The sequence below is a fragment of the Notothenia coriiceps genome, unplaced genomic scaffold, assembly GCF_000735185.1.
Source record: "Notothenia coriiceps isolate Sejong01 unplaced genomic scaffold, NC01 NC01_scaffold00036518, whole genome shotgun sequence".
Lineage (NCBI taxonomy): Eukaryota > Metazoa > Chordata > Actinopteri > Perciformes > Nototheniidae > Notothenia > Notothenia coriiceps.
In genome coordinates this window covers 197,116-210,636 of record NW_011369219.1, presented here as the reverse complement: position 1 = coordinate 210,636, position 13,521 = coordinate 197,116, and the positions used below count along the sequence as shown (strand labels likewise).

Genomic DNA, 13,521 nt, shown 5'->3' with positions numbered 1-13,521 from the left:
CGCGTTCGTGTGTGTTGGAGGAGGGGCTCTGTAAGGAAGTGGCAGATTTTTTCCGGTTGTGTATTTTCAAATTCTAGCGCTCGAGCTGGTTTCTCCAAAATTACATACCCCACCTTTAATACATTTAAAGTTGTTTTTCAAAATGTTATACATATCAACTGTATACTTTCATAGAAGGCAAACCTTTCCAATAAGTCCATTTCAGCCCCTGCCAACTTTAAGGCCAATGCTGTGATGGTGAAATACCAAGAAGCAACAACAGCTCAGCCATGAAGCTATAGAAGTTACAAGCTTACACGATGTGATTGCAAAGTCCTGAAGCATATAGTGTGCAAATTATTTGTCCTTGGTTACCACAATGGAAAAATGCCTCAAGAAAACACATCAGCACTTAAAGAGCCTGTGACACGATTTTCCCCCATCATCCAAACCCATCAATTTGAGTAAATATTGTCCCCTTGAAAACCGTTACTGAACTGATTTTGGATATTTGTACTTTGATAACCATTAATCTCTCCTTCAATGTTGACCATTTCCTGGATCTTCTCGGGGATTCTTCAAATCCCGCCAAATTATGGGTGACGTCAATGCGGGCACAGCGCTCCAGCTGCACCGTTCAGGATCCCAGCATCTGCATGTAAACGCACGATGGCGCACGCAGCAGCAAGCTCAGACAGCGATGACAGTTTAATTTTGAACATGTCTGAGAGCTCATATGAGGCTGAAGGATCGGTTTATTTTGTATCTGTTAGAAGTTTAGGAATTAGGTGCGTCAATATGGGCGATCATACGGTCATGTAGCCAGTGGTGGACTGGGACTAAAAATCAGCCCGGGACTCTCGACCGGCCCACTTCGGTACAACTAGTAAATTGTCAACGGGGGGAGTGGGGGATGTGCTAGTGACTTATCCGACCGGCCCACTTCGGTACCGGCCCATCGGGATTCGTCCGCCACTGCACCCAGCCCAGCCCACGTAAACTGTCAACGGGGGGAGCCTCGCTGCGGGGAAACGGTGGACCTAGTGTCCCGATCGGAGTGGGAATAATAATAATAATAATAATAATCCGTGCATTTTATCCATTAATTTTCCCACATTGTGGTAAAAAAAACACACGTTTAATCCATGTTGGTGTACTACAACTACAAAAAGCATCGGTTTGTTTTCTCATCAGGAAATGCAGACCGGCTCAAACAAACGATTTTTAAATCATCTTCCTCACGATCATTTAATGTATCATATGTTCGCCGAATTGACATGAAAGCACTAATAAATGTAGTTTCATCCACTTGAGTTTTATATCACATCCGACGGGAGGAAATTCAGCAGCTCTCACTACCGATTTGTAATCCTAATTTAATCATCATCTTCACCACGATCATTTATGTTTATGTTCACCGAATTGACATGAAAGCACTGACAAATATGAATATACTGTAGTCAACTTCATTAAAACGTTATTAACGTGCCTAAACTCAGTAATTCACCGTTCCCGCATTGACGTCACTTCCGGCTTCCCCCAAAACCTCAAAATGAGTCGAAGGAATTTTCCCGCGATGTTCGAAATTATTGATATTTATCGGAACGGTATCGCTTTTTCTTTTTTAAACTGACGGTTCGAGATTACTAGTAGCCCACTATTTCATTGCACAACAGTTGTTGGGTTCGTGTCACAGGCTCTTTAAACTGCCTGTTGGGACATTGTGACATGCGTTTTCATGACCATGCAGCTACAGACCAGCAGCACCATGGGACACCGTTGGACTCTGGAGAAGTGGAAGGTGCTATATGTATGTGTATGTATGGACATATCTGGGTTTGTGGAGTGATAGAAGATTCCCGGAATGCAGCTGTGAAATATCGTATGCCCCGATCCAAGTCCTTTAATTGTGTCATTATCTGCTGATGAAATACTTCACTTAAATGTATTTATTATGTGTGAATTTCACAGTTTGGCATACCTTTATTTTTGTGTTCAAAACTATAAAGTAGATAAGTTTAAATTATTGATACAAGGTCAACTGAAGAATGAATCAGTCAGTGTTGGCTTGAAATGAGAAGCTGGTAGGTGAATGGTGTGTCTGCTGCTCGTTGCTAAGAAGAGACGTCTTAGTTTTAGGCAATATCAGACAGGCTTCAATTGGGAAGTCAAACAAAAAAACAAAACTGCTCCATTCAGGGGAAATTATAAAGCTACAGCATACCACAATCACTGAGCTTTAGATTTGTTATGTAGTTTGGGATTCATTGCCCCCTTGTGCATGAATAATACATGTTATTTTCTCAGCTTGGTGTGAAATAACTTCATTCACCTGCAAGGAGCCTCAACCTCAACCCAATTAAAATGATTTGGATGAACTGTAAAACCCACTTATTACTTTTTCACTGTATTTTTACCCAAGGCAGAGGAAAGTTTAAAGTTAATGTATGAATGAGAAGTCCTTAAGTCTATGTATGTCTGTAAGGACACACAGAGTGGACAATATAAATATGTATTTTATTCGACTAAATTAAGGGATGACAAACACAGCATATGAAAATAATGGCCAGGTGTCCACATACCATCTTGTCATATTAACAGGGATGTGGCTTGGGAAGTAAACGGTGCAGATTGTGGACTGTTAGCTCAGAGATGCCAGTTCACCTTGAGCAAGGCACCAAAGCCCTCACTGCTCAGGGCTATGTGCTTCAGCAACCCATCATTCTGACATCTCTCCACACTGATGCATGTGCCCGTTTGGGTTTTAATCAAGAAAAATAACAGAATGAAAAAAGAAAGACCCAAGGGGACGAATAGAGTACATTATTTTGTTGTGATGTATACAGATGCCATACAAAATACATTATGTGAATCAAGATATTGACCCCAATCATTTTTCTTTCAGAAACACAGCAGCACCAGGTGAGGGAGAGAAAAATGAGTTGCAACTGACATTAAAAAGAAGAGATAAGGCAGTTCTCGGAGAAAATGGATGGTTCAAATGAAAGAGACGGGCAGTTCTATTGATATGGAGGAAGAGTTTTATTTTGTTCACCTAACATGCTCTATCTATCTCGCGCGGCTAGTGAAACTCACACACAGAATCAACAGACCTCTCTGGAGAGGCGTTCAGCGGTAACGTGGTGGGGTGAATGTAAGCACGTCGCTGTATGAGGCCAGGAGGGCCTTTGATGTTTCTGCTGCAGTGGGGCTCAATGTGACCTCAATCCACATCCTTTATTGTAACTAAGGGGAATACTGGAGCGTTCATTATCCCCCCCGTTTCCCGCTTCCCATCCAAAACTCCTGACACAACCCAAGTGTAAAAGTGAGAGCAGCATGAATATATGTTTTATCACCTGGCACACGCGGAACATGCCCCGGCATCACCACACACGCACTGCGCTTATAAAGAAAGTTGAGATGCACCAGGAGTCTTCAAAGTAAGCCCATGGCTCTGCGTCTAGCCAGGAGGTCTTTTTTTTTTCTACCATTCTGTTTTTTTCACATCAAAAGCTTTCAATCGGGTGACAAGCAGTGTCAAGGCAGTTCCAACGCGCTGCCTCTTTCAGTCAAAGGATCTTTCTCACTTATTCACCCATATTTCTCCTAACTTTGTAATATAAACCCTCTATACTATAGCTATGAAACCATGATAGCTGCACAAAAGGGAGGGAAATAAATCACTCCGTATTCGTAGCTGCAGGGCTCCTGATAGGCTGAACCGGACTATACTTTATTTCATACAGGTATTTGCGTACTGTCACTGACATGCACATCTCTCTTCCCCCATCACCAGGTTCTAATACACAGACAAGTCACTCTCAAACAGATGCACGCTGTACTGGTTCACTGTCTGCTCCACCCACTGATGGATTGGCTGGTCTTTTTTATAAATAGTTTTCTGTCATTCTGCTTGAATTTTAAAAGGCTAAACTGAAAATATTGTACAGCAGCAGTGAGTGAGGGGACAGTGGGAGGGGGGACAGAAGGCGAGAGCGAAGCAGAGAGTCAGTGAGGGGAGAGATGATAATGATGAGCCCTGAGACTGGTGACTATTTTAAGACTTCCTAAAAGTAAAACGACAGCTTCGACAGACCGGAATATGATGAGTTTCACATGAGCGCATGCAGAGTTCAATTCACTGGTCTGCTGCGCACTGGATGATGCCTGCAGCCTGCATTCAGATCGCTGGATATTATAGAGAGGATTCCGTCTGCAAATAAGGATTGTTTCCCTTTGTGATTTACATGCTGATTATCTTTTCAACTCAATGTGAGGGCTGCCACAGCGTCAGTAACGGCGTCTTTGAAATTGTTTTCCCAAACAGTCCAAGATATTCAAATTCAAATAAAACAAGACAGTAAATGCTGACATTTCAGAAGCTGGCCCAGGCATTTATTGTTGGCATTTGAGCTTGATAATCTACCGATTAATTATGAACAAAATATTGATTGATTAAATTACTGTCAATGGATTATTTGAGTTATATACAAATAATAATTTCTGGGGCCAGAACATGTAGTCTGATGAATGAGTTCTGGAAGGCCAGTACAAGTATTAAGATCCACATTTTATTTTATTTTATGAATAGAATTTGGACACCTTACACCATCACGTGGTCCATTCTTCAAACTGGGATATCATTGTCGTATTGACACAAGTAAGGGTCTTACTAGAAACGGTTGCCACAAAGTTGCAAACAAACAGCCAAACAAATTCATTCTATTAGATTTGTATACGTGGATACTTAGTCTGGTATATGCATCTATGGCAGTAAGTGTGTTGTCTCATAAAGGCATGCTCTGCACATTTGAAGTCTTTGGCCTCGTTTCTCCATTGGACGTCACACTTTAGGTAATGTGTTCTGACAGGAGAATCACACACTCTAGTTTCACACTATACACCACTGAGAGGCACACCAAGCTCCCAATTCCACACACACCCTCCTGGCCATCAGAAAAAGCAGCCCACAAGGGATGTTTGAGCCAAGTGATGAAAGACTGAGAATGACAGTTCAAAACACTATCATCAAAAAAAGGAGTGTTACAGTCTTTTCAATGCAAAATTCCAAGGCTGTGCGCTGAAACTGAGGATTTGGCAGAGATGCAACATGTTAGAGGGACGAGTATGTTTGGTAGAGATGTCTTTATCTATGTTTGTTGAACACAGAAACAAGCACAAAGTGACTTTTGGCTGTTTGCTTACTTACATAGCTGTCTATGCAGAAAACAGTACCGATGACAAAGCATTTAACTGACAAAGCGAGAAGAGACTGCTGGGAATTTAGATGAAGGGCCTGCCTGTCTGCTCACTGACGTCCACACTTTTTAAAGAAGGGTTTGGAGGAGGCAGTATTTGTCACTTCAGCTTTGAAGGTGCAGAGCGGAGACACTGCTTAGCCTGCTTCTAAACCCGACACAGGGAGACCACTGTTGATGTTTGAGTATATACTGAGCTCATTGCAGTAAAGCTACTTCTGAGAGAGGGGAGGTTATACTTAAGATAGTGCCGTTTTTTATGGTGGTTTTAAATGTTTAGAATGTAAATCAAATCAATACACTTTGCCTTCATTTCTTTTGCATTTGAAATATAAACTGAAAATTATCTTAAGTGCTTACTCAAACAGATACAGTATGGCAACAATCTAATTATGGCATTGCCAGTGGCTGCAAAAAATCTAGTTTCCTGGAAAACAGTAATATCCAGCATTGAGATGCTATCAATGCAGAAACATTTATTATATCTAATTTAAAAAAGACTTGACCAAATTCAAAAGAATAACAACAAATGTCAGGAGAAACACATATACAGTGATGTATTGCAGTTCAGCTTTAACAATATAGATGATCAAAAATATTATATTAGACGAGAGAACAGGACATTTGCAGCTAAATGTCAACAGCAGTGTTGGACAAGTACAAATAGATACAATTGTTTTTTAAAGGTGATGGTATGGGCGGGCTGAGTAAGTGAATCAAGCCTAAGAATACAAACCATACAGGTTAACACAAGCCATACAGAGGAAAATCCATCTGATTTTAACGTCTCATAAAGAAAGCAACCCTCTCCCTGCTCCACCAGCCAGGTACATCATGATTAAACCCTCCTGTGCAGCTTTTCTGGGCTGTTTCGTAAAACACTGTTAAATCACCGATATAGCAGAGTGACTAATAAACTCATCTGCAACAGCTTCTTATTTACTGGAGCATCTTGATTTCATCAGATCATTAATTTGTAGTGCTGTGTGTAGCAATGAGGGCAATGGGCTCAGTAAACATTTACAGCCAGTTCAAAGGTCTTCTCATGACATGGAAAATATATACCTGGCTGCTATATCTTCAGAACTGTTACAGGATGAGGATTTTGTAAATTGCGTAATGTTTTAAATATTTTTTGTATCTTAATGCCTGTTTCTAGGTAAATATTAAGCTGCCTTTGTCTCTTTTCTTGCTGTAACAAATGCAAATGTGGGATGAATAAAGGTATTCTGATTCTGATGTGACACGGCTTTACACTCAAAGAAAGATTAAAGCAGCTGCCGTGTAAGTCCTGAGTTTGCTGGTGCATGATCTGTTCTTTTTTTACTCCATGACGTTCATATGAGCTGCTTTGGGGTGTTTTTAGCGCAGCGCAGGTCAGGCTGACTCATATCCTCTTGTGTGTGCTGGTGCGAAAAACAAAAGCAGTAGGTGGTCGTGCAGCGCAAATGGACAAGCTGAGAGGAGAGATCTTGGTCACAAGGGGTTTGGATAGCTCTGGCCTGAGAAGAGTCACCTGAGATGGTGTGTGTCCGGCCGCCGTGCTGCAGACACACCGCCGCACATTTGGCTGCCACATCAGAGCTCCATCCCCTCGGTGGATGGTACTGACAGCTGAGGCTTAACTGAGACTCAACACATCTCATTAGCCTTTCAATGAGCTAATTGGCTTCTTAGTTGTTGCTAATACTCAAAATCCTGGAACACGATGGAGCATTGAGATAAATAGATGTGTAAACATGCATTCAAGTAGCTGAAATTAATTGCTAAAGGTTTTAGCAATGGAACTGACTGAAAGCCAGATATGGGGTCGTTACTAAAAAAATGTAATATATTACATATTACTTTAAAAAAAAGTAATGTATTACTCGTTACTTTAATCGCCGAGCACGTACGAACTGCGCATGCGTGAGTGACAATAACTCTCTTTACCAGCAGGCGGCGGTTGTGTGTATTCGTCATTCAAAACAGGCAACAACCGGAAGACAGAGAAGAAGAACAGACTACGTGATATAAACAAACAACAAATAGCGTGTGTGTTAGCTTCACCTTAGCATGTGTTCTTTGCAGGTGTTTGTTGAGGTTTGACGTGGTGTTTACAGCAGTGGATAACAGCTTCTGGCCTGGACACAGTTTGCACCTCACCGTCACATTCCTGTCTATTCTTCGGGCAATGTTAGTAACTGTAGTGTGATTACTGAATTATAAAAGTAGCGCGTTACACCCAACTCTGCTGAAAGCTGATTCAAGGGTCTCAGAAGCAGAGAGATCGGCAGCAGGGGAAATCATGTTGGGAACGTTTCTGGAAAAGACTTGGCTATGGGCCGTCAACTTAAAATACATGTTTAGTTTCGCAAGTCTTTCCCTCCTACACACACTGCTGATCCCCCCTTTTCAGCTGGGCAACTAATTTCTCTTATTTTTCTTCTTCTTCCCTTTTCTACAGTTTGTTTTTGCCTTCTGACCTTTACTTGCACTTTTGTAACATGCAGTTGTTTTTAGCACTTCTTATCTCGAGACGTTTCAATTATTAATCCATTATGAGAACAACAATTACCTGAAGCACATTTGAGAGCTACCAGCAGCACCGTGCTTTAGTGGAATAAAAGAGGGCAGTTGCAACTTCATTTTTAGACTTTTCAAAAGGGATGATAATATTTTGTATGGCTCAGTTGCCTTTTCCTTACATTCGGCTGGAATAGAGCATGCCAAGTCGAGCTGTGTTTGAGACAAACACCGGAGATCTGCAGGTCAGGAATGGGGTTCAGGGTAGAAAGGTGCCATGTGGCAGACAAAGTTATTTAAAAAACATACACTTTGTAGATAGAGCTGCATTTTTATCACACACCAAAAAATAATCAAAGACGAAGCAGGCATTTGAATGGGTTCATAGAGCAATCCATTCAAAATGCCTGCTTTGTGAAGGTCTTTGGGGTTTCCCAGATAATCCGTGAAAATCCGGAAATAATAAACAAGACTGACAGCCAAAGCAGAAATATCATGCCTGAATTGAAGTAGCCGAGGAAAAGTAACAGCATGAAAGTCATAAAAATGCTCTGACGGCTTTTAAATGAGCTTTGGACAAATGAAAAGAAGCTCTCGGCTGCAGGGATGTGGAGGTGGAAAACTTCAAAAGCCACTTTACTCTTTAGAGCCGGAGAAATAAATCATACATTTCACCTCGAGGATCTGCACCTAATGAAGAAGTCTATGTGCCATTACTAAGATGAAATCAGTCCAATGTATGACGGATGGTTGCCTAAGTTGCTTATGATGTGCATTCAAATCCTTTATTGAATTCAAAAAGAACACATTGAATTTTATAAGCAATTACTACTGTATGTTCATATGTAATTTACCTTTTATTAATTTGTTTACCAAATCATGTGTTATTTAATTAGAAAATCATAGTTAAAAGCGCCGCTAAATTTAATGAATGTTTTCTCACTGAATTAATGCAGCTTGTTTTGTTTAATCAATATAATTATCCCAGACAGTCCGATAATGGCAGCAAGTGGATGGAAGTCATGCCGGTTATTGAGAAGGCCGGGAGCCATTATGTTACTATGACAGCTCTTGACCCCTAGGATATGTTTAATATGCTGTAATAAAATGTGTCTTTGGCCCAGCGTTCATTCTGTTGAGCTAGAGTTGGACATGATACAAACTGCAAATTACCACAGGTGCCCTGATGAATCTTTAAGATAGGATTATATCGGACACAGCGCCGCCTGCATGACAATGACTTTGGCTGTATAGGTGAGGGCAATCGACTCAACCTTGAGGCAGATTCTGCTTTCTGTAAACAAAGGAGAAAACGAGTCTCCATTAAAGAGAGTGTCCTGCTGAATGTCCAAAACAAAAATAAGCCTGCATATTTATTGGAGAGGCCGCAGGAGTTTTATATTTGTGTCGCTCAGTGAATTGCCCATTATGATACAATGTGCATTATATTATGATTCTTAAATAATAGAGAGGATTTTTAAAGCCTGGAGAATGTGGTGTTGGTTAAGGAGATATTTGATCAGCAGTGAGATTTATGTATTTCATTATTAGGCTTTTAAATTAGATTTAAGGTCTGTGCTGTGTTCTAGTCAATCTAAACGTTTGGTTAATATGAAGTGTGATTGGGGAATGGAAGGTGAAAGGGAATCTGCTGCTGGGGACTGTCGCCTCTCACGACGACACACTGGGAACGGATTATAAAGGGGGGACATAATGGTAGCTATTTCGCTGGCTAAATAAAACGAGTTATCTGGGCCATTCAGTTTTATACTGCTTTTTCGTGGCTGAGAAGTAGCACGGGTCCGTTGAACAGATGAGTTAAAGCTCAGTGGATGTTAGTAACAGCAGTAATCAGCACGGGGAGGGGGCTGTTTACAGTGATGAACATCTCAACACATGCCACAGAGTCGCTATGGCTTCCATGTGTCTTGTTAATGAGGTTGGCGAGACAAGAAGGGAGGCCTGCACTGAGAGTTATAGAGATGGATTTCCCTGCTCGTCTATATTGATGGTAATAAAAAAAATAACACCCTATAAGAAATGATTACCTTCCCATGCATGGCACCATGGCGTATTAATGCTGCAGGTACAGATACGTTCCTCATTCTAAGCCAATTTAACGGTTACTTCTGTCTCAAGCTCTTTCTTCAATTTTTTTAAATGCTTGAAATATCTTTCATCAAATTATTACACACAATTCTTTCTGAGAAAAGACAAAAATCAGTGTTGCAGCACCTCACAATATTATAGTTATGCAACACATGTCGACTCCTTGAAGTAGCTGAATGGGGGGCGAATGTGTACACTTCCCCACTTCTGCATAAACTATCTATTCTGTTTGTGTACACACACTCTAGGCTAGGCTAAGGCTGGGCATGAATCATAAAATAATCATGACCTCATTTCCCAAACTGATTCAATGTATAAACAATATTGATTGATGCACATTTCCATTAAAGCAACCTCCTTCTTACTTGCAGTGATTTATTATGACCACATGAACAATGCATACAGAGCATTTAGTGACCAAGCAGAGCGGGTGGTAGGAAGTGGCAAAAAAGGAAACGTGAAATATGATAAAAGATAATGAAAACTCAAGTCCAAGAAAACTCGAGCACACTAAAATACAATACATTGAACACAAACAAAGAAGTTACTTTACAAAAAATTGTCAAAAGAAGAGTGTTTAATTTATTTTTCTTCCAACTCCAAATTAAACCAATCTATTATCAAAAGATTTTCCGGTCCTTGTGGAGTTTCTTCATTTTAGTTTACTGTCTAAAGGTCCATTAAAATGGTTTTCATTTATAGAGGAAAGCGGGTACTAAAATATTTCACCTTATTCCCTGTAATTAAACCCATCATTCTTAAAAGCATTTTAGCCATTAGGCATAACAGCACACAATTATAAATTACTGGCACCTCATCGGACCTTCCTCAGAAATGTTATATTATTAAGTATTATTATAAAAATGATTCACTTAAAGGTTTTAATAAATCTAAACACATAAAATTTCAGAACCACCAAGACCAAATCACATATAAACAGTTAAATTAATGAACTTGGGTTTTCACTATTTCAATGCTTATTAGCTTTTTGTTTCATTGCAAAAGTATAAGAATATTAGTCTTAGAATTTATGAGAATTGTGCTGCAACAACTCATTAAACTAGAGAATGCAATTCCTGAAGAAATTGCTAGTGGGAATGCTTTATTCTGAAAAGCTGATGCTAAACTGCTATGCTGAAATGGAATGTGTAAGAAGAAAGTGAAGAACTTAGATTGACATGATACATGAACACTGGGGGCTTGAATGTGCGATGAGAGCAACAATAGTATCTCCATGAGTCTCTTAAAATATTCTATTTGCGTTCGGTACAAAACTAAACTAGCAGAGCACAACCTGAAGGTTTCTTTTGTTTGTGCTTATTGTGTGTTTCAGAGTAAAACCACATCCTGTTTTTACCCAAATGTGATTGAAGTTTAACCATAATGATGACATTACGACATTCTCAACATTCTTCATGAATGTGGGCCAGCAACGCAACCTTAACACCCTTACATCTTACAGTATTGGTGCTGAACATTAGCATTGCACATCATTAGTGACATTGAATATGAATCTAGTTCATAAAAAGATGGGCGCCATTGTTCATAAATATGAAAAGACACAAATGCGTCCAGCCATCCGCCCACGCACGCTATCTTTCTGTATCTCCCTCCTACCCACAACAACACAGGCTGGATGAGCTCAGCCACAACGGGGACACAGAGTTTCTGTCTGACGCTCTGATGTGGCCCTGAGACGCCAGAGTGAAGCCAGCGGCGCTTTAACACACCAATACTGCCCCGGCATTAAAGCTCCACAGGCCTGCGGGGAGGTCAGAGAGATGCCTCGCCCCACAGCTCCAGAGGCAGGATATGAAGGCTGCGGGGATACTGTGATGTTTGGACATGACTGACAAAGTAGCACCTGTCATACATACATGGCTCAGGAACAGACCGACCATTTGTGAATCTAACTCCAGCTGACAGACGGGGGGAAACAGAAATAAATAAAAAGACAGAGAAATAAAAATCACAACAGAGAAAGGAAACCAAAGAGGGCAAATGCTGCTATCTGCCCGGCTGTGGTTTCTTATTTTCCAGAAAGCACTTTTAGAGAGAAATGACACCCTCAATTAGAGCGCCTGCTTTGATCAAGTCATTAGGGACGACTTCTAATCCTTGGCTGCTCCTGGTCTCTTGGGCGCCTAGCAGGCTCATAATTATAAGGTTGTGGTCCGTCATATGTATTTGAATATTCATGTTCAACTTCTTCTGTGTCGAAACTAGCATTGGGATCCATGTTTATTAATACGTTACACCGGCCGCTCTCCCCCTTGTGTCCCCCGTGTTACGTCACACGCGGGAGGTCACGTGCCGAGGCTTTTTTATGCGGAAGTGAACATTTCTTACAAAAACGACGCCAGATGTCACTGTACTGTATATTTCTGTATATTTATTGAAAATCTAGTGTATTCATCATTTTCCTACACATTTATTCACAGGTGTCTTTAAGCTGGAAGTTGCTCTTAAAGAATGTACTAACATAGCGAGACATTTCGACACCAGAGAAAAATTGTGCGGGTAGATTAGTAAATCTGGGGCCTCATTTATAACGCCGTGCGTAGGATTCACGTGGGAAGGTTGCTTACGTAGTAGAAATAAAAAATAAATAGGTACAGAAATGTTCCAACATTTTCCGATTCACAAAACATTGCGTACCGGCGTACGGCACTTCCTACGCCGGTTTCCCCATAGATATATATAAACACTAGGGTTGCGGTCAAATATTCCATTTAGCTTAGGAACCTTCCTAACGGAGTGAAATGACCCGCTGGCACATCATAAACACGTCAGATAGTGAAAGTGCATTCGGATTCTCTAAAGTACCGCAGTCTCTTCTCCTAAATCCTTTTGAATTCTCCCATCCACTATCCCTTAACCCCGTGACGTTTCACTCAGAGGTCAAGGAATAGGAGATAGGGTTAGAACTTAGGAGCTGATTTTTAAACTATCCGAACGCAACCCAGATGACTCATCCGCGCTGCTGGCCAATGGAGACTGACGTTGCCACATGGCCGCCATCTTGCTACAGGTAGAGCTCTCATTCATAACATTATGGTTTACGATACAATAATACTTTATTTGTCAGATCAAGTCTGAAATTTGACTTGCGTCACAGCAGCTCCATGTCCAACATCAACAGACAAGTATCCAGACACAATACATGAAACACAAACAACAAACATTTAACGTAACAGCACAATCAGTGAGAGAAAACATGCTCAAAGAGCCTTCAGCGTGCATTTGATCTGGGATTTAGCTCTGTGTTTACTGTGAGGATTGACAGACAGGACAGTTTAGCGAGAGCGGCTTTGTTTTGGATTAAGTCAACCGGATAACTCAAAACATATCCAGGATATGTTGAACTAGATTCCTAGTATAGACCCCAGGCCTCTGGTCACAAAGTCAACCTCACATGATGATGGGATACCAGTTTTCAAGCACAGTAAATATTCTCTTCCCAGAGTATATGATGGGACCAAGGTGATGATGTAGTACTAGGGCTGTGCAATTTAATCGATCCTGCGATATATATCGATATTTTGTTTCCCGAGAAAGTATCGATATTTCAGCCGCGGGTATCGATACATTAACTCCCATTCAAATCCCCCGTGTTCCGCCTGGCACTCTGCTCGCTGCCCATTCCCCCCCGTTCGCTTTGCATGAA

General features: G+C 40.9%; 1 protein-coding gene across 1 annotated transcript in view; it reads right to left on the bottom strand.

The window, feature by feature from the left end:
• asic2 (acid-sensing (proton-gated) ion channel 2) overlaps positions 1-13,521 on the bottom strand; it is a 101,479-nt gene that overhangs the window by 63,573 nt on the left and 24,385 nt on the right. The gene's annotated exons all lie outside the window — the stretch shown is intronic.